The sequence below is a fragment of the Globicephala melas genome, chromosome 5 (assembly GCF_963455315.2).
Source record: "Globicephala melas chromosome 5, mGloMel1.2, whole genome shotgun sequence".
In the NCBI taxonomy this organism is placed as follows: Eukaryota; Metazoa; Chordata; class Mammalia; order Artiodactyla; family Delphinidae; genus Globicephala; species Globicephala melas.
Window position 1 is genome coordinate 117294308 of NC_083318.1, and position 23048 is coordinate 117317355.

The following is a 23048-nucleotide window of genomic DNA, read 5'->3' on the forward strand; positions in this document are numbered from 1 at the left end:
TCTATTCCTGACTTCCATACTGTACTGTAAACACGCTAAGGTTCTTGTATAGTGGATTACAATTGCAGACATGGAAGACACTGGTTAATATTACAATAATAGTAATACTAATGAGAAGAGAAGGAGGAGGAGGTGGAGGGGGAAGATACTATGAGACACTATGTGTTTTATGCTCTGATAAGTATGTTAGAGATGTTGTTTCATTGACCCTTATCAGCGTATGATGTTATTCCTTTTGTCATTTTATAAACTAAGGAACTGAGGTGTAGAAAGCAGTTAAGTAATTTGCGCAAAGTTACAATGCTCTTAACATAAGAAAGCCAAGGCGTGAAGCCACACGTTTCTGACTACAAATCCTGTGCTCTTAATGACTCACTTTTTGTCCCCATTGACCAAGGGGAAAACCGAGATCTAGTTAAAACATGTCCTGTGTCACGTGACTTGGTGATGGCAGAACAAAGCAAGGACGGAGGTCCAGGACCACTCGTTCAAGGTGTCTTCCACATTGAGTTCACCACAGTGCCTGGATTTATAGCAAATGAAGACCTAATGAGTGTTAATGGCCATGGAGAACTCAGGAATGTTAGCCATGATGGCAGAAAGTGAGAACCAGCCTGCTAGGTTAGGGGGGAATGGAGACTAAGGGAAACCTGGGGAATCTATTCTCACCCCAGAACCATGGCCCTGAGCCTGGTTTACTGCCCAAGCACCTAACAATTATTTGTTCTACCAACCTGACCTGAGTCTCTTGGAATCATAACAAGCAGAAATTTAGAACATCATAATACTGTCTTATTTAATTACAGAATGGAGAAGCGTATCTTTCTCTGGCAATGGCGCTAGAGATCAGGGGAAAAATTACGTTGCTCTTAAAGTAGTCAAACAATCGCAAAGGCAGAAAAAGAGGCAGGGATAAAAATTCTTTCTTAGGAAATCCTTCTCAGAAGAACTGAGACAGATAGAGGTGCTTTGACCTTATCTGACCTTTGTTGCCTGTCTCCACACAGTTCGGGCTTCATTCAGTGACTGTTCATTCAACGAGCATTTATCGTGAATTTTTCATATGCTAACTATAGTAATAGGTTCTTTACCCAATTTTTAAAATAGTAACAGGGTTAACATCTTGCAGTTGATATTACTAATAACACTGTTAATGAAAAATCTTGTTATTTATTGATCATCTACTAGCATGCAAGGGATATATTGGGTGCTTCTCCTGCACTATATCATTTAATCCCTGCAGCTTTATCATCCCAGTTTTATAGCAACTTGTCTAAGATTCCGCAGGTACTAACTGTAAAAGTAGGATTAGAATTCAGTTGAGTCTGACTCCAGAGCTGCTTCTGCTTTTATTGTGCTGCCTGATAGGAAGCTAATGGTCTCATAGCATCTTTGCTTTCTTCTCCATTTTATATTCTATCTTTTGGAGAGTTTTAGGGGCCTCAGTTACTTTTTATTAATGTTTTAATCTTAAAATTCAATTTTATATGCCTGTGACACAGTAGAGAGGTTCAATAATTATCTGTTGAGATTTTGATTCATGATGATGACCTATATTTTTATGGATGCTAAATATGAACCTGGTGCTATTTATTTCCGAGTGGAATCCACCTAAACTAGTGAATATAATGCAGTCTAAGCTTTAGAGTATATCTGAGACAAGTAACTTTCAGAGTAATAGTGAGTGATAGATTGTGATTTGCTTGAAAGGCTGAAAACCTTACTTAGAATTCACATTTATTTCAGTATAGGTCACATTGCCTTGCCACAGAAACATTCAGCTCATCTTAGCAACTGCTCTGTTGTTTCTTTTGTAACCTTCCACATGTAATCCCCCCCAAATTAAGCAAGCATTTATTATAATTTTATCCTAGTGGATGTGACCAAATTTTCTTGAATGCAGATGTATAAGAATTTATCCATAAAAAGAGAATTTATGTTTCTTTTTGTTTATTACTTCTGCCACATTTACAGTAGTGCTGTCGTGAAACGTACAGCATAAGACTCCGATGATCCTAGACAGACACATGATGTTATGTTTTATAATATACAGATGTATGGGAGGGGCTCTGAAAGAAACAAACGATGAATTTCTACTGTTTTTAAATTTTTCCTATTTTATGTAACATTTTATATGTGTACATATTCATGCAAATGCCTCATGGAGTGTATGGATAGGTATGTCTGTACATGTATATTCCTTTACAGTTATTTTGCTTTCTCCCAAACTTGATTATTTATTTTCCATTATTGTCAAATGTGTGTGTTTAGAGAAGGTAAGATCCAAACTATGGTGTCTTAAGTTTTGTTCGATTTTGTTTTTTGGCGTTTTGCTTAATTTAACCTCCTTACACACACACACACACACACACACACACACACACAGGCACAAACACGCACTTCCATTTTATTTGTAAAAACAGAAGAACGACAAAAAAAAAAAAAAAAAATTCCTGCATATTTTTAACTGAATCTCCCAAAGGCATGTTCTTAATTTAAGAGCTGGGAGCAATATTAAGGAGAGGTTCCTTAGGCTCTGACACACAGTTTTCTACACCAGCATACTCAGAGCGATAAAAAAAATGCAATTGTCACTAACATTTCGCAGGTTGGGAGCCAAGGCCCGTTCTGCAGGCCATAGGGCAGTGGGTCAGAATGTTTGTTCCTGGAATGCTCGAGTGCATGTGAATCCCCACGGTAACCTGAGACCGAACTTGGCCGTAGATTGACAATACAGTTTTAACTGATAAATTTATTTTTCATTTGAAATGGAATTAAACTTTGTTTTTTCGTTTCCTACCATAACTCTTTTCCTGCACGCAAATAATGCTTACTTTAAGCACTAGATACTGTCTTTAAAATTGTATGTGTGACGACAACGTATTTTCTTATATTTACTTGGACTTCAGAGATGCTTTTAAAAAATCACATCCAAGCATCTTGAATATGTTTTGAATATGTTTTATTCTCCTTTAAAAGTCGCTTCCAGTTAGTTTTTCTAGGTATCAGAAAGTAGGATTACAGCAGAAAGTTCTGCTGGTTCCACCACACTAAGTTTTATACACGTCTAAAACATTTTCTATATTACATAAGGGCGGTAGACATTGACTGCTGGCCAAAAAGCCTGCTTTAAGAGAAAATAGCATATCAGTGATTAATTATAAAACAGAATAGTATTAAACTTTATTAAATGCATTCGTGGAAAAGTTCGAGGATAAGGATGTCATGTAAAAGCTAACTTGATGCTTTTGCCTAGAATTTTCTAAAAATGCCCATCCTAACCGCTGAAAGCAATGAAAAAGAACACTGCATTCTTTTCCTTTGGGAGTGAACAGCAAGAAAACATGCACGTCAATAGCAAATGCACGCTCATGCTTGATCCAGATGCACACATATGGGGAAAGCCTCGAATCTCTGGAATGCTCTATTCACCGTGCTTTTGGCATAATTCAAAACGAAGACAGGAAGCTCCTCCAGGACAGCTTCTCTGATACTGACACTGACTCGGACCTCATAGACACATAGGAAGAGGTAACTAACACTATTTGAGGTTTATGATGGATTAAGCGTTTCAAATGTCTTACCTTACTGAATCTTCTAATACCCTTGCCTGGAAGGTGATATTATTCTTGTTTTATAAGCTAACTGCAGAGTAGCAGTATAGCTTTCTAAGGTCACACAGCTGGGACAGGATGGAAATTAGAAGAGAAGAAGGGTTCTTAGAGAATATATATTTTGTTTAGAATTTTAGGATTAAGTAAGTTTACAGACCAGAAGAGATCTTGACACTTTAGCTTCTTCTTGGACCCCTTTAGTGACCTGGAAATCAAACTTAGGAGGCCATACATCTTTTCCATTTTCCGACAGCTCAGTGTTAGAAAAGTGTTCCTATTTTATCCCAGACTTTATCTTCTTGCCACATTCCCAGCTCTCCTTCATAGTGTTAAGTAGAATAAGTCTCATACCTTTTCTCTATGATCGCATTTGAAAGCAGCTTTTTTGCCCAACTTTAAATCTTCTCTCCTTTTTTACTCAGCAAGGAATGTAATGTAGAAAGAGCACCAGACTTTCCTACCAGATTCGGGTTCGAGTCCCAGCTGTGTCACCCCAGGCATGTTGTCTAGTCTCTAACATCTGTTAGTGGAAATAGTAATGACCTCCCTCCCAGGGTGATTCTGGGCAGTTAATAAATGCAGTGAAGTTCCATGCATTAGAGAAAAACACTCTATAAAGATTGCTTCTTGCATTAAACTTACTAATTCCTTCACCCATCACTTAATGTTTTTCTTAGTTTGCTTAGTTTGTTGTAGGTCTTTCTTAAAATGTGACATCCACAATTCTCTAAATTGGGCAATGGCAGAGAGGTTGATTTAACCTTTGATCTGGACATAACATTTTTATTATCTGACGAACGGATGCTTCCTTGAAACCCAAGTTCTGGCTTTAATCACACTGACATCAGATTTGGCTTCTTATAAAATGGCAGATACTAGCAAGAGACATAGGGAAAGTGTTTGTTTGGTTGAAACAGGCTGCATTCTGATACAGTTGGGAAAAATCTCAAATTTGCTTTGACTTGAAATTTTAGCAATATAGCATTGAAATCAGGACAGATATTCATAAAAGTGACACAGAGTGTCAATTGCTTTTAGGGTTTACAGATACATGTTGTTGCCGAATCTTTAATAAACTGTCTACAGAAATAAATTCAAGTGATGTTTCTCAGGACTGGTCTGGGAAAAGGAAGGGAAACATCAAAAGCAGAAGTAGGGCTATTTGCTTCTAAAACTGATTCTGTTCTTATATATAACTGTGTCATTGTCATTTAGGAAGAAGACTGTCTAAAATTATCAAAAGGCTGTAACATGAGCCACTTTGTAATAACTACTAAAATGACATTAATTTATTATAAAATCAGAGAATGCAAAGTATACAAATATCATGGGCTTAGGACAGTAGAGAAATAAAAAGTGTATGGGATTTAGAGACATGCCTGAGCCCAAATCCTGGCTTTTTTATTATCCAGCAGGATGATTGATTACTCTGAGACTCAGTTTTCTTATCTGTGAAAAGGGGATGACAGTGGTGCCCATCTCACAGCCTCAGCTCACATGAATTACTAACGTGAAATGTTTATAACAGTTCCTGACACATAGTAAGTGCTCAATAAATGTTGGCTGTAATTTTTTTTTCCTTTTATTGATTAGCTTCTCTAGCCTTAGGTGTTTTGATGTTGTTTTTGTTGTTCCCAGGTGAGAATTAGACAAATGGTACCCAACTCATCTGAAACAGTACCTGATGCAAAGCGTGTGCCCATCATGCTCGTCACCTATTTTTAAAATTATCATCCTCATCAGTATTATTATTCCCCATTTCATCCAACTAGACTGTCTTTCATTTATAATTTAAATGGCTCTACAGTGGTATAGTCTGCATTTTTCTTTAAGTTCCTAATCCATTTTCATGGGGCGGGAGGTATGACCATGGAAACCGATTAGCACTTCCTTAGTTTGCATTATTCAAAATATGTCATATTTGTCAGACTGCAAATGAGAGTTTTCAGTCACTGAAGAGACAACGCGTACTTAGAGTACACTTCAGTAGCTCCTCAATTTGTAGAGAAAAGCCTGAGCTCTTCCCTCTTTTAAAATGCAGATCACATAAAATTAATATCCGTACACAGACCTACCTGCTTAAGAAGTTTGAGAGCTAATTTAGCTTTGAAGATAATTGCAGGAATGATTAGGCCTGCAAGGAATTATATTTGACCTGAAAATTTTGTAAAGGATTTGCCCATATTTACCAAAGTCGCTTTCATCATTATCACCCTGTATTTCTGCTGCTCTGGACACATTTATATCAGCTTTTTCCGAAGAATGTTATTTGGAACACTGGTATCCCTTCAGTTATTAGTATGTGTTCTTCGAGTGAAGTAGTTTATGTGCAGTAAGTTTGAAAATGTTATATCCAAAAAAGTGAAGAGGGTGACCTTACTGTAGGATTTCTCAGAGCCTTCATTAAGTCCTCAAGTCCTTCTAGGACTCTCAGAGGCAATGTCACCTACAGCTTTTCCCTAACTAATTTGAACCCAAGAAGCTTTCTTTTTTGAAAGCTTTCTTTAACAGCTTATCAGACAGACACTGTGTTCCAAGAAAAGCAGCTGCATAGCTGAGAAAGTGCTGATTTTGAACAATGTAAACAACCAAGTATTTTCCAGAGAAATATATGAGACACTCTCTATATGTATTCATCCACTTTTCCCCACCATGAGCATTTTCTTGAACAGACACCTCTGCAGGCAGGCCTGTGGTCTTCATCCAAATGAACCCTCATCCTATACACACACCCTGCACCTGTGCACATTCTGCCCCTATCCACATGCAGTTACCCAGCCCTGTTTCTCCCACCCCCCGTTCTCTGTCCACAGGCATTGCCAACCCTGTGGCATTTTACACCCATGCCATGGACTATATAGACACCCATTTGTGAGATTTGTACAGAATATGTGGAAAGGGGAAAGGAGTGACAAAATACATGCTTTCTTTTTTATAGTCATTGACAGATTCTTTTTAAGCTTGCATAAGTGGACACACACTTATTTTCACAATCACTTAATATTAGAACCACCCTGAACTGAATTTAGGTCTTCTCCTGAAGGCTCTGCCCTTTGGTGCTTGTCCTTTCTTGGTTAAATTCAGAACCATTAGGTGCCCTAACTATAGCCCAAGTTAGAAATCACAGCATCCATTTCCAACTCATCTTTTCTACAGCTCTCATCTGATCTCATCTAAAGCTCTTTTTCTGATTTAAATGTATATGTCTTCCTGTCCCTGGACCCAAATGAACATGAACCTGAAAATAAGCGTGCAAAAACCTCAGCCAGGAGATACAAGATAGTAAGTCTGCTTTCTCAGCTTCATCTGCAACCACACACGTAACCCTTGACATTGATCGTCACTTCCTCTGTCACTTATAGTGGCTTATGTGCACATAACACTTTCTAAAGGTCGAGTCAGAGTCTCTGTAGTTCTTTGGAAACCCCTCTTCTCAGGGTTTTGAGCTCAGTGTCAACCTCAACCAGCAAGAGAGCAATGTCCGTAGGTGTAGATGGTGCACCGAAGATTCTTCCCCACACTGACGTCCTATTATTTTCCCTCCATCTTTTGTTATCCGTTGCCTGGGATGGTCTCACCCATCTGAAGTCCCTAGTATTCTCCATACTTATTAGGAACTGAGAGGCGATAGTCTCCAGGCATGTCAGTGAAAAGGGCTGGTCACTATCCCCTACCCAGGCTCCTCAATTTCCTAAGACCAAATTGACCATTTTCCTATCATCAAGCTTTTGAAGAAGCAGGTCAGAACTCATTATTCCTGCTCCAGCTACCACAGGCTTAATGATCACCGGAAGGTCACTATTCTTAACTGTGTTCCTAGTGAGGTTTGGCTTTGCTTTTTCATTTACACGTTGTCAGTTCTACTTAATATATATGAGTGAGCGGTGTTGGAGGTACCGTCCTTGAGGAACTGTAGAAAGTTACCTGCCCCTTAACAATGTATTCCCCTAATAGCATGCTCTAGCCTAGGATTTTCCACCCTAATCCATTAAGTGAAATTCACTGATGTCTGTTGTTCTGTGGTATAGCATGGTGCCTCATAGTAAAAGTGTGGTTGAATGAAATTGTTTGCAATAAGACTTCAGGAAGATAAAGAACTGAGTCAGGAAACGGAAGACAAGTGCAATTTTATAATGGAAGATAGGAAAACTAGAAAATATACAAAGTCATATCATGAAAGATTTTAAGAAGGCAGAAGAGAAGGATGAGGTCAAAGATAAAAAGTTGTAGAATAAGATGGAGAAGAGAACAGATACACTTATTTTGCTTTACTTAATTAATTTTAATACCAATATAACCACATTGTTTTTCTCAGTGCTGTGCTACAGTAGGGCTTGGTTGCTTCTAGTAATGGGCTCAGCCTATTGGTGACCCTTTGGGTTCCTTGATCAATGTACTCAAGCTTATTAGAGTTTGACAGAAAATGTTAGGTAATTAAAGATTAGTCTTTATACATTGTGTGGCACTGATGAATTTATTACATTATGGGACAGTTTACCATCTTACAGGGAAAATAGATTTAAAAATCAATTGAAATCATTGAATGCAGGTTTAATTAGACTTGATCTAAGTGCTACCTGGCATATATTACATTATGACAAGCAGATGAAATGACCAGTTGTGCTTGTAGATACATGCTGTATGTTGCTTCTTTCTGATGTTCACACATGTAAATTGGAAAGTAAACACATTCCTTTAGAACTTAATATAAAAATTGATTGCTAAAAACAAATTTAGGTTGCCATAATAAACTTGGTCTAATCCTCATCCATCCACCTAAGACCAGAGCAGATAACTTGAATTTTATTTTATTTTAATCTTCCCCACCATCGATGCCGTCTCTCGAATTCAAAGCAGGTTTAAGGTTCAATCCTAAACTTAGAAATGGTGTCTAGTGGGGATTATTTTTCTCTTATCTAGAATCAAATTGAGTATTTTCCAGGGACCTACACAGTAAGTAGGAAAGAGAGACTCTAACAGTTTTGAGGTTTGCTTGTTTGTTGGGCAGACTACTAACTAACAATAAATTTCTTGGCTACGGAGACTTACTTCTAGTACTGGTAAACGTGAATTGCTTCTCTGACCAAGTGATATGCCTTTCAAGTACTTTAAGGATTGGCCTGTGATTGTAACACTGGCGGAAGTTCGAGTTCCATTACTGTCACCAGGAGGTAACTACTTTCCTTAAATTTCTTCATCTCACTACTAATGATAATAATGACACTGAAATGAGCTTAAATTATGAATTCATAAGGCAGATTTTAAGAATCTCTTTATCCTTTAGTAGGAAAAATTATTGTCTCCCTCTTTCTTTCATGCTATCTCTTCTTCCCTTGAACCCCCACTAGTTCTTGAAACAAATACTATGCTAATTTTTAAAGTTTGAGGTTTTAAGAGTGTTACAGACTGAATATTTGTATCCCCCAAATGTATCTGTTGAGGCCCTAAACTCCACTGTGATGTTATTTGAAGATGGGGACTTTGGGAAGTAATTGGAGTTAGACGAGGTCATGAGAGTGGGGCCCTCATGATGGGATTAGTGCCCTTATAAGAAGAGCCACCAGAGAGCTTGCTCTCTCCTTGCCATCTGAGGACACAGGGAGAAGACAGCCATCTGCAAGTCAGGAGGAGGTTTCTCACCAGAATCTGACCTTGCTGGCACCCTGATCATGGGCTTCTAACCTCTAGATCTGTGAGAAATTAAGTTTCTGTTGTTTAAGCCACCCAGACTACGGTATTTTATAACAGCCTGAGCAAAGAGTTATTAGATTCTGATAGAGTTCTTTGATTACACTTTAAAATCATATTCCTCTTACATTGACTGTGCTTTCTTATTGTTAGCAGTAAGAATTAAATTATAAAAGTTACCACCATTGCTGTATATCTGTGATGAGCCACAGATATGCATCTCTGCTTCACGGGATGGAGTTAAAGTCGTCAAGAATAAGGCCTACTTCAAAAGATGCCAAGTGAACTTTAGAAGAAGGCGAGAGGGTAAAACCAATTGGTATGTTTGGAAATGCTTACACATTTTACACAATTTACACATTTGAGTGTAAATACAGTACACTCAAATATGGGTGATAGTTCATGTAACCAGCAGAGAGATCATTTGTCAGATTGCTTATGCCTGTGTTGAAGAGGCTATGATAGTCGGTGCAGCTTACACTCATGAACTTACAAAATATAGTATGAAGGTACTTTGTATTTGGATTCAGTTCACACCTGAACTACCACTGGAAATAAAGTTTTTGGGGCCCTGAAGAGAGCTGTGGAAAGAAGCTTTTCCATCCCTCACAGAACCAAACGATTCCCTGGTTATGGTTCAGAAAACAAGGAATTCAAGGCATAAGTACTTTGGAAGAACATCAGGGATCAAAACATTGCAGATTATATATGGAAGGAGATGGTGACGCTTACAGGAAAAAATTTACTCAGCACAAAAAGAAGGTAACTCCAGACACCAAAGAGATGTGCAAGAAAGTTCATGCTGCTGTATGAGAGAATCCAATCTATGAGAAGACACCTAAGAAAAAAGTTAAAAAGAAGAGGTGGAACTATCCCAAAATGTCTCTTGCTCCGAAGATCAGGTAGCTCAGAAAGCAAGTTTCCTCCAAGCTTTAGAGTGGGCTAGTGAGGGTTGAACCAAAACACTGCATTCCTATGAAGATTTTTCAGATAAGGACAATCAACTGATTGACGAAGAAGCTAAAAATAAATACATTGAAAAGTTACCACAATTTCATCTTTTGGTTTTCAGAAATAAATTTAAAAAAAAATCAGGTGTGGACTTATGGTTTCTACTGTTCTTTGACAAATATCAGCACTACTGTTGACCTGTGAGCCTTTCACTTGACCTCTCTGGGCTTCAGTTTCTACAGAATGAATTGGCTGATACTTAACCTTACTTTCTGTTCTAAGCACTCTCTGATTTTATTCAATCCTAATATTGAGATCTGAGGAATTTATCGTAGAATAAAAGAGAAAATATCTGCATCCAAGGTTATTGAAAGCTGGTGAAATTTTTATTTGGTATACAAACTTCAATTCAGTTCTCAAATACTTACAAAAGGATATATAGCAAGCACTCCTGAACTGAAAATTTTAATCCCGTGACTTTTAATTTTTACTGTCTTTCTCCTTCCCGTTAGCACATCAGCCTGCCAAATACCAAAATCCGTTTGTTTTCTTATATGGATTTTTTTTTTCTTTTTTTTTTTTTGTGGTATGCGGGCCTCTCACTGTTGTGGCCTCTCCCGTTGCAGAACACAGGCTCTGGACGTGCAGGCTCAGCGGCCATGGTTCACGGGTCCAGCCGCTCCGCGGCATGTGGGATCCTCCTGGACTGGGGCACGAACCCGTGTCCCCTGCATTGGCAGGTGGACTCTCAACCACTGCGCCACCAGGGAAGCCCTATATGGATTTTTTTTAATGATGCAATAAAGACCTTTAATTACTAATAGATATATTTTCTTCTTATAATGGAATCGTAATGTTTTAAAAGGGAGATATTCAGAGAACAAGTAATTGCTTTCTCATGTACTTTATGCAAAGCTGGTATAGAACATTTGATTTATTCTTGCTGATCTTCAGAATCTATTTAACGTGAATAAAAGCAGTATACTGTTTCCATATGGCAGGTGTCTTGAACTTTGCGTTAATTACTTTTCTTCCTTTTAACAAAAAAAAAAGATCTGTAGAAATCTTTATTGTTCTATCTAGACTCCTTTAACAGTGAATCAGTCACATTTTGACCTCGAAAATAACTACCAGATGATTTAGTAATGCGTTATTAAGACTGTTAGCAGAACAAGTTAAAATCTGAAAATGGGAAATTTCAGGTCTTTAGAGTATTTTTAAACTACTGCTGCCCTGTCTGCCTGGCATATTTTGCCTAGCTAAACTGAGTTTCCTTATTGTAGCAATAACTATGACTCATTTTCCGGTGATTGGTGACCACGCAGGAACCCTGGATTCCTAGGTCATCTTTCATTCATATGGCCGCCCATCATTTTACCTGTTTGTCTACTCCCTCCTGTGGCCCTGGTGCCTTCTACTCCCTGACTCTATTCTGATCCTTGAGCTTCCTCCTCAACCCCATCCCCTATCCTCAGTCATTTCTCTTTGTTTAACTGGAAGGTGGCTGTCTCCCCTGCAGCCCTGTCAAGTGGTTACTCCTCATACCTACTATGGGATGAACAAGAAAACGGGAACCTTCGTCATACAGCCACAAGGAAATAAATTCCACTAACAACCTGAATGAGCTAGGAAGTAGATTCTCCCCTAGAGTTTCCACGTGGGAGTGTGGCTCAGCCTACATCTTGGCTTCAGTCCTATGAGACCCTGAGTAGAGGACCTGGCCTGCCTTCTGATCTGTAGAAACTGTGAGATAGTAAATGGGTGGTATTGTAAGTTACTGGGTTTGTGGTCCTTCATTATGCAGCAATATAAAATTAATCCATGGCTCTCTGGCTTAGTCTTCTAGTCCTCTCTCCCCACCTACCCAGCAATAGCCACAATGGGGTCTTTGCTCTTCCTTGAATATGGGGACCGTGTTCCTCTGCAAGACCTTTGGACCATCTGCTGCTTCTGCCTGAAAAGACCTCCCCCTAAGAAAGGTATATGGCTCACTTTTTTTACCTCCTTTAGGTATTTGTTCAAATGGCTTCATATTAGAGAAACCTTTCCTAATGCATATACATACATATGTAGTCATTATATATATATGTAGACTATAAAGTAGAAGCCCCACCCAGCACTCACCTACCTTGCTTAAGTTTTCTCCGTGGAACTTATCGTATCTGTATCATTTTTTTGTTTACCATGAGAATTCAAGCTCCATGAGGACAGGGATTTTTGTGGTGTTCTCTGTTGTATTCTGGTACATGGAGCAGTGCTTCCAACATGGTAGGTGCTTAATACTTGTTTGTAAGTGAATTCACATTTTCTGTTATTTTGACCTTATTATATTTCTATGGAAATTAATAATTTTGGAGACTCTTTTTTTCATTAAAAATGTTGTCATATTAAAGGAGAAGGAAGAAAAAATATTGGAAAAACCACAAGATTTTATAACTTAATACCTGCAGAATTTAAAACAAATCTAAATGCAATTCAGCAGAAAAATAGAGGCACTTAATAACTGTTTGGTTTCAGAGTACATGCCTCACTGTACAATTTAAAGCTTAGTGAATTTCTTATCACACAGGTTTGAAATACATTATACTCTAAGGTTATGTTCATACACTGGATAACTTTGATTTTTCTTTAACTTTGATCTTTTAATGCTAGCTTAAAAAAAATCCCTTTGCATTATTTCCTACTATTAAGAAATTTACATAAAACCGAACGGCACAAAAAATCCAGCAAAAATATAAATAATTCAAAACTTCAATAGTAAATATAGACCCATCACTAGTATTTGATACTAATTATTTAATAATTAAATCCGCTAATCCTCCATGCCTGTTATCTTTAGTAGAATGTTTTCATAGTGGCCTAGAATATTTTGATTTATTTTTTGACATTTGCAAACTATTCTTGTAAAGAGTTTCTACTGCCGGAGCATGTCCATTTTTAGTAAGAAATAAATTTTTGCTTAGCTGTCTATCAAGACTGTTTATACTTGGTCTTAAAAATGTCCATATTTTTTGCTTTTAAAAATGTCAGCATTAAGTCGGGTTTCCCCAGCCATTTATGTATAACCTCCTATAATTCCTTTCTTGCTACTATCCTTTTCCAATGGTCTCTGCTTAATATATATAGTGCTCTTTTCCTTTCAACATTTTTCTTTCTCTTAAAATTCAAACAATAAAATAGAATAGAATAAATTAACAAAAAGCCTTAGCAATAGTTTCTCTTGTAGGTCTAAACATGAGTCAGTTCAGACATGGGTGGCTAGTTGTTTTATCCCATGAATGAGTCATGGGCTTGGGAAATTCATTGCACCTCCTGCAAGAGCATTTTTCTCTCCAGTCTCTGGTGAAATACCCTCCCCGCCTTGTTCAGGTGGAACATGTTCCTCTCACATATGGCATTTCTATGTCAGCAGATACTTTGAAAGCATAAAGCGTGGGATAAATTGACACTTTGACTCTACCATTACAAATCAATGTTGCCAACAGTTAGAAGGTTCTGTTCACATGGAAGGTAATAACCTTTCAGTCATTTGGTTTTGTATTTCCAGATTAAATAGCTAATAGTTTGTTATCCATTCATTATCATCGAAAATGTCTATATCTTTTCTCATTTATTCTGTTTTGGAAATTACATTCAGTAAACATTGACTTTTTATTGCTGTGCAGTTCTGTGAATTTTAACACATGTATAGATTCTTGTAACCACCACTGCAGTCAGGATACAGATCTCTTCCATCTCCACAGAGAAACTCCCACCCGCTGCCCCTTTGATGAATGCCTCCACCCACACCAACCTCTGACATCCATGATGTGAGTTCTCCATCACCATAGAGAAATGCTTTTTGAAAAAGTCATTGAATCATTGGTTGCAGATCCTCCTGAGACTGGCTTCATTTATTCAGTCTAATGCCTTTGAACTTCATCAAGGTGTTGTGCATATCAATAACAGTTTTTTTTTTTTCAATTGCTGAGTTGTATTCCATGCTACCGTACCACAGCAAACTGTACCACAGTTTGTTGCACCATTCATATGAAAGTATATTTTGGTTGTTTCCAGTTTAGAGTGATTATGAATGGAGCTGCTAAAATATTCCTGTGTAGGTTTTTCTGTGATCCTAAGTTTTCATTTCTTTAGGGTAAATACCCAGGATTGGAATTTCTGAGTCATATGGTAAGTGTGTGTTGAACTCTATTAGAAACTGCTCTGTTTTCCCCACCAGCCGTGTATGAGAGTTTCAAGGGCTCTGCATCCTCACCAGACATTGTAAAATATAGTGTGACATCTCCTAATGCTTTTAATTTTCATTTCCCTAATGGACAGTGATGTTGAACAGTTTTCCATGGTCTCTTTGTTATCTGCATATCCTCTTCTGAGACACATCTCTTCGACTTTGCCCTTTTATTTATTATGTTGTTCATTTTCTTGCTGTTGAGTTTTGAGGGCTCTTTATGTATTTGGGATGCAAGTTCTTTGTCAGAAACATGATTTGTAAATGTTTTCTTCCAGTCAGTAGCCTGTCTTTTCATTCATTGTGTCTTTAACAAAGCAAAAGTTGTCAATTTTGATGAAGTTCAATTTATCAATTTTTTTTCTTCTTGAGATCATGCTTTTGGTACCATATTTAAGCACAATTTGATGAAGCCCAGTTCATGAAGACTTTTCTCCTATGGCTTCCTTTAAAATTTTTTATATTTTTATGTTTTACATTTAGGTCTATGAACCATTTTAACTTTTGTTTCAGTTGTGAAGTTTACGTAAAATTTCATTTTTTCCCCGATTGGATGTCTAATTGTTCCAGTACCATTTGTTGACAGGACTACTCTTTTTCCATTTCATTGACCGTAACTTTGTCAGAAGCAGTTGGCCATATTCTCTGTGTACTCTGTTTCATTTATCAATATATCTGTCCTTTTGTCAATACCACAGTTTTGATTACTATAGATTTACAGCAAGTCTTAAAAATCAGTAGATGCAATTTCTCCATTCTTCTTCTTCTTTCTGAAAAGTACTTGGGCCATTCTGTTTACTCTGCCTTTCTTTATAACTTTTTGAATCAACCTGTCATTATGTACAAAAAATCTTGCTGAGATTTTAATTGGTATTGCCTTAAATCTGTAGATCAATTTAGGAAAAATCGACATCTTTATAAACTTGAGGCTTCCAGTATATGAACACAGTATGTCTCACCATTTATTTAGATCTTTTTTGATTTCTTCCATCAACTCTTATAGTTTTCAGCATATAGATCTTGCACATTTTGGTTAGATCTATACCTAAGTACTTTGTTTTGGACTTACTATAAATGATAAATAAATTTTTTAAAAATTTCAGTTTCTAATTGCTACATATTTGTATGCTGACCATGTGTCTTGTGAAACTTTGTAGTTTCAATATCACTTCTGTTTTCAAAACTTTTGTAGTGTTATTCGTATCTGTCCTTCGAGTTTGTCACCCAGGTGACAGTCTGGGACCTGGGGGATGGTGTAGTCCATAGATTATTTCTCAGAGTATCTGATATGTGGTTTAGATCCATGCATGCACAGCTTGAGGTAAGCCCAGAAGTCCATGAACGACATTAAGAAGTCCCTTCCTGAGCTCCTTCCTCATTACACTCTCTCTGGCATATTCCCATTTCCTGTGGATTCCCTGGAAGGAAAAGATCAAAAGACCCTTCATTCAGAAAGCTGGGGTTTGATTTTCCCTTCTCTGCCTTGCAGCTGCACCCTCTTCTGGGGCCAAGAGGTAGGAGAAGAGAGAGAGAAAAAGTAAAGGGCATGCATCCCATGCCCTTGGGATCACAGCTCCAATCAGAGAGGAAACTTTCCCTTCCTCATAGTTTTAGGCTTCTGCACTTCCTCCAAGCTGTCACTTTTGTTGCTGCCACCACTGGATTGCTTGGGGGCTGAGACACAAGAGAGTGGAAAAAAAAAAAGTGATTTCATCATTCTTCTGAGTATTAGGAGACCTCTTTTCTGTTCTTTGAGCCAGAACCAGAGAGTTTCTCCTGGAGCTATCTTTGTCTACACCATGACCATCTCTGGGCTTGGGGCTGTTTTGAGTCTAGATCGTGAGATGCGAGAGGAGAAAAAATGGTAAACTAATTGCTGGTTCAGTGGCATTTAAAATTCTAATCTTCCCCAGTATTCCCAGCAGTGTTTACTTTGAGTCCTCAAACAGCTGCTCTGTGCATTCTGTCCAGGTTTTATAGCTTCATCCAGTGGGTGCAAGAGGGTAGAGTAAGCTTCCTCTATCTTACTTGCAGCATCTTATCTCCCAAAGGGCAGATGATGGTGACCTGTTAACTTGAATGTAATTTTGGTTGCCTGTGAATCCAAGGACATTTACAAGATGCCAAGATGTTTTCTCACCTTGCTGTTGAGGTATCTCTTACATTTAAAGAGATGGATATTTCTTACATTTCAAGAGATAGTTGAACTGTTTAAGGCGCTGGAAATGTCATCTAGCCGTGTGCCCAAGAAGAGGAGGGGGACTAACATTTGCAGTCTTTGCCCTATTTTAAATGTCTATTGCCCTCTCCCACCCCCGACCTGCCAAATTCGATAGGGGTGGCCCTGTAACTGAGCTCTGGCCACTGGATCGTAAAGAGAGGAAAGCACACCGGTTCTGCGTCTGTCCAATAAGAGTTCCTCCATGCTTTTATCCCTTCTGCTGTTTGGAGACCTTAGATGCCACAAGGTGAACACGGCAGAGCCTTCATCAGCCTGGTTCCTCAGATCACTGAATAGATGACCTACGTTTGCAACCATAGTTAATTTGAAAGTTGCTAAGAAAGTAGATCTTAAAAGTTATCATCACAAGAAAAAAAATTTTTGTAACTGTGTATGGTGATAGATGTTAACTAGACTTATTGTGGTGATCATTTCGTAATATACACCAATATAGAATCACTGTGCTGTATACCCAAAACTAATATACTGCTATATAGCAGTTATACTTCAGTAAAAATGTATATTTGAATAACAAATAAAGAGATAGTTTATATTTTACATTTAGCATTGAATCGTTTCCAACTACAGCTCACTACATATATATATATATATGTATATTTAATAGAGTCATGAGGAGGGAAAGATTTCTTTAGCTTATTTGTATTGAGGCAGTTACTCATATTTGGATAGTACTGTTTTCAGCAGTAAAGAGGAATCTACAAGCCAATTAGTCTGAAAAACTGGTAGTCAACGTATCTATGATGTGCTCTTGGAACTTTGTGTCCCGGATGGTATAACAGTTGTACTCATTACCATACACAAAAGCATTTTGTTTTTTCTTGCCACGCTTGCAGGATCTTAGTTCCCTGAGCAGGGATTGAACCCAGTGGCGGCAGTGAAAGCGCGGCAGTGAGAGTGCGGCAGTGAGAGTCCTAACCACTGGACCGCCAGGCAGTTCCCACAAAAGCATTTTTATATTTAAACTTTAAGATCTTTTAATTTTGGACACATAAATCTTGTGAGATAAGTAGAATGGTTTACTACCTTCATATTTTATAGCTCGTAAATCTTAATAGAGGCTGAATTGCCCTCTCATGATCACCTAGTTGTTTACTCTGAAGAGCCAACACCGTAACCAAGGACTTTTGTTACTCAAAGTTCACTGTGCTTTCCACTAAACCATGCTCCATTATTTACTGGTGTGTGATGACATGGATCTGTTTGATCCAAAAATACTGAGCTGTCCATAACCCCGGACAAGTCTTAAAAGACAGTCTACACTTCAAACTCTCTTGGTAGGCATTAGGCAATGTCTAAGGAATTTTGACAGAGAAAATAAAATACAATAGTGATAGCAGGTCTTAAGAAGGAAATCTGACATGGACGGGATGGAAGAGAAAGGTTCTGGAAGATGGGAAGTAGGTTCTTCAAGTGTAATGAAAGAAAGTTGGTGAAACTAATTGGGATGTTACCATTGGGAAGGGACACATGTAAGGGGCATTATACAGGAAGAATCAGTAGCGCTTGATGACTTATTGAATGGTAGGGACGAGGCACTGGTAGAGATGGAATATTCTGTGGTTTTGGTCTTTGGAGAATGATATGCTACTGATGTGAGCTGGGGTTTGGGAAGAGGACTAGTTAGGTTTCAGGCTTAGAGAATGTTCAATTATATCAGGACGAAAGGAATTTGGAGTTCTGGAATAGGAAATCAGGTCAGAGTAGGAAATATAGGTTTGTGGTAGATCCTCAAAGATGTGACAATTGAATCCCATAATAATGGACAGAATTTCTGAAGACAAGTTTATAATGAGAAAAGAGGAGAAAACAAAGGACTAAAGCTTCGAGTGTGTAAGCTATAATATTAAGAACTACTGAAAAGTTTTATTTGAATATTAGTTTGAAAGTATCCTATGGCTTCTGAAATTTTTGAAGTTCAGCCAGAATAGAGGTGTGTTCAGGCATGCATACTTAAGTAGAACTCGCACTTCTCTGAGGCCAAAGTAAATCTAGCACTGCCAGGTGAATGTATGCACCAGAAAGAGTCAGAATGCACTTAGTTAGTTAGTTAGTGCCACTTGTTTACTGATGGCCTTTGCTTATATTTCTGTCCAGGTGAGATTTTCACTTCCCAGTTACATGTCTAGATGGGTTAAAGGCCAGGCATGTCTCCAAGATGATGATCCCGGTGCTTAGTCCCAAGACTACTTTATATTCACAAAGCCTGACAGTGCTAATGACCATTTTCTCCTAGATGTTTACAGAGTCATTTGTATCTCTGTGGCATTTCCAAAATAGAGGAGGTATTTACATGTTGCTCTTTAACCTTTCCACAGGATTTTTTTTTTCTTTTTGCTCTACTAAGGATGGTACAGTAGGTGGTGAAGAAGTTTAGAGGAAAAGTGTCATTAAATTGTCTTTTGTGGGCTTCCCTGGTGGCGCAGTGGTTGAGAGTCCGCCTGCCAATGCAGGGGACGCGGGTTCGTGCCCCGGTCCGGGAAGATCCCACATGCCGCGGAGTGGCTGGGCCCGTGAGCCATGGCCGCTGAGCCTGCACGTCTGGAGCCTGTGCTCCGCAGCGGGAGAGGCCACAACAGTGAGAGGCCCGCATACCGCAAGAAAAAAAAAAAATTGTCTTTTGTTAGAAGACTGTTTCACATCCCTTTTCCTTCAGTCTTCTAAAATGTTTGTAAGTTTTAGCATGTGAAATTGAATATTTCATTAGGAAGCATTAGGGGAGTTATTTTATTTTATTTTTTTTAAGATTTTTTTTTTGATGTGGACCATTTTTAAAGTCTTTATTGAATTTGTTACAATATTGTTCCTGTTTTATATTTTTGGTGTTTCGGCCGCAAGGCATTTGGGATCTTAGCTCCCCGACCAGGGATCGAACCTCATCCCCTGCATTGGAAGGCAAAGTGTTAACCACTGGATCACCAGGGAAGTCCCAGGGGAGTTATTTTAAAGGAAGATTTTAAAGAAACTTAATCACTAATGTATTATGCATGCTGAAAAACTAAGTGATAAGGAAGTATAGATTTGCGTTGCTGAAATTTTCCCTTTCTCTGCCTTCCATCTTGTTGGCATGGTTAAATATTTAAGTGTACCTGCTGAGGGAAATAGGAGCTTGATGTTGTGATTGAAATAATGTGGCTGCCATGAACTATTCGTCTTTTACTTCTCTTATAGCTCTCTGCATTAAGCAGTGGTAATGACCTGGCAAGAGAGTGAAATGACATAGTTTTTTTTTCTTCTTCCTATAGATTAAGATAGTTATTTATTACTGCAGCCTGTTCTTACTGCCATATAAATTGCTAGGAAAGTGTACAAAGACCTCTTTTGTTTCTTAGTTCAGTCAAATTTGTATCCTTGTGAAAGGGCCAAGTTGCAGTGCCATAATGGCAGTAAAATATATACGTATACAGTGGATACTATAAGGAAAACTAGCCCTTGTAGTTGACTGTAAGTGTTAAAGTTACTTTCTAGGTTTGGCATGCATTTTGTTTGCTTCATTTGTTTTGGGGAGAGGTTGGAGGGGAAGGTGGGGAGTGAGGAGAAGAGGCTAGGATGTGCCCAAGATTTTCCCCAAGGCTGTATCAGCCCATGATAGCCTATGATGCCTGTGATGAGATCAACTGATGGATTCCAACCATGTCAGAGCACGAAGCTTGAGTGCTAATATGATAACTGCCAAAGACCAATTCTTTGTTTTGCAGTAACAGAAACTGAAATCCAGGGAACTGAAGCAATATGTTGTTGATCACATAGCTAGTGAGCAGCTGAGCTGGATGGAGTATTGGTTTTTTGATTCCTAGCCTAGAAGTCTCTTCAATATATCTCCCATGCAGAGAGGATGAATTTCTATTAGATAAAAGTTAGTGCAATTTTGGTGATGAATAATGGTTAAGCAATTAGTAGTAGCCTCCTGAACTTGATGGGTGATTAATTGAAAGCATCATTAATCACTTAAGGATGATTTTTTTCTAAATTTTTTTGAAATCACCTTTGAAACAGCCTTTGGAAACATGAAATAGGTATTTCAGTTGTGACTGTCCTGATTGAAGAGAAGTGTTGAATATCCATGCTCTGTGGGTTGTCAGTTGTTACAGAATAAATAGGAAACAGCTTCTACATTTCACATTGCAGTTCACTGACAGGATGACCCATGATTTTGGGTGTCTTGTGTTTAGTTCTTAAGTTTATAACCTGAATTCCCCATTCTGTCTCCCACAAATCTCAGGGGAAGAAGCATGATTTAGGGTACTCAGAGATTCTTATCCAAAATGGTTTGTGAAAAAAAAAAAAGGTTTTAGAATCTCTCTAGTGTCCCTATATCTAATGTGACACAGAGGCACAGTGAGCAAATGCTTTTAGAAAGGATGGCACTGATAGACCTGCTCAACGTAGCGTTCCCACGAACGTTCAATTTGTAAAAAACAAACACAATATCTGTGAAGCTCCAAAAAAGCAAAGCACAATAAAATAAAGCACAATAAAACAAGATATGCCTGTATTTAAAAAGCAGCCAGAAGCTTTTTTAAAGGGAATAAATAAAGCTAGAGTTCGGAAGCTTACTCCCATACTCCCATGGTGCATTGCTTCTTCATCTACCTTTGGCACTTTGAAAGGTTCACTTTGTATTGTAACGTTATAAACTTGTGTGCTTTGCACTTCTAGGAACGTAAGCTTTATAACATCATCTGTCGTTACTAAGTCTTTGTACCTCTAATGAGCACTTAATCACTCTTGAAATGCATGTGTCCTGAAATCCTATAATCTTTTACTATAGTCTTAGATGCCCATTTTAGTAAAATTTCTAAAGAGAATTGAATGAGATATAATACATTAATGACAATAGCAATTCTGTTGATACTGCTACTACTACTACTACTGGGATGGATCGGGGGTAGGAAGAAGCACTTATTTTGTGTAAGTCATTGTGCTGAGAACTTGACATAAATCGTGTCACAATGTAATCCTTAAAACAAAATTATCATCTCCATTTTACAAAGTTTCATATGGTTAAGTGTCTTGTCCAAGGTCATGAAGCTAGCAGATAACTCAAACTCCTGAGTTCACACTTTTAACTGTTATTGCATGTGTTGGTTTATTACCCAGTCCTGGGAGAGGGTGTGATAAATCTATCCTCTCATTCAAATCATTATGACATTATTTGCTTTAGTCAATGAAAAAATTTGAAACATTAAACCTAAGCTTTGTATACCTAGAAATTAAGCTCAGTTTGCTCAGCAAAAATTTTAAACAATGCCTATGAGAAAAAAAAGGTGTCTTTAATTGTTATTGAGTATCAGTTTTGGGGAAAAAGAAGTCTGCAAATTTCTAGAAAAACCTGTGAGTAGAACCAGGACTTTTATTAAAATATCTGTTTCACTATCGGGTACTAAATAATTGTACAGAGATATGTCAAGTCATGATTTATGACAAGTTATTATGTCATTTTCAAGTAGGAAAATGGTATAATTAATTGTTAAAATCATCCCAGAATTGAAGCTAATGTAGTTTTTTACAAAATCATAGATTATACTGTCATCTGTATACACATCTTCTTTGTAATGAATGCTTAAGTTTTCTGTTAATTTAAAATAATTGAGTCAATATTATGATTTACACTGACTTAAAAATCACCAAGAAGCATTTTATTTTATATTTTAGTAAGAACCTTAATATACTATTTAAGTAAACCACTTGTATTTTTCTATGTACATAATCTTTATTTTATTACATTATGACATTAGCTATGTATATGTCACCAGAGTTTTTCTATTTCAGTTTTCTTAAAATCATAATTCAAAAGATGTGTTTAAATTTGTACTTTATATATTTTGAGAAAAATCCTCCTATGATCTGGTAACAATTGGGTTTCCTTTTCGCCTAACTTATTGTTTTAATTAGCATTTTAGTAAACTACTTATACTAATTTTCCTATTCCTGTTTTCTGACACCTCCAGTAATAAAATAGTGACATTTTGAAGGAATTGGTTGAAAGACACCCTTTGTATTCAGATTAAAGTTAAACGCAAATTTAAAAAATGAAGCAACTGACAAAGGATTAATCTCCAAAATTTACAAGCAGCTCATGCAGCTCATTATCAAAAAAACAAACAACCCAATCCAAAAATGGGCAGAAGACCTAAATAGACATTTCTCCAAAGAAGATACACAGATTGCCAACAAACACATGAAAGGATGCTCAACATCACTAATCATTAGAGAAATGCAAATCAAAACTACAATGAGGTACCACCTCACACCAGTCAGAATGGCCATCACCAAAAATCTACAAAGAATAAATGCTGGAGAGGGTGTGGAGAAAAGGGAATCCTCT

General features: G+C 37.6%; 1 protein-coding gene and 1 pseudogene across 12 annotated transcripts in view; both read left to right on the plus strand.

Annotated features, from left to right (window-relative positions):
• INPP4B (inositol polyphosphate-4-phosphatase type II B) overlaps nucleotides 1-23048 on the plus strand; it is a 721154-nt gene that overhangs the window by 480698 nt on the left and 217408 nt on the right. The window lies entirely within an intron of this gene.
• Nucleotides 448-10258, plus strand: LOC115864503 (large ribosomal subunit protein uL18 pseudogene; annotated as a pseudogene).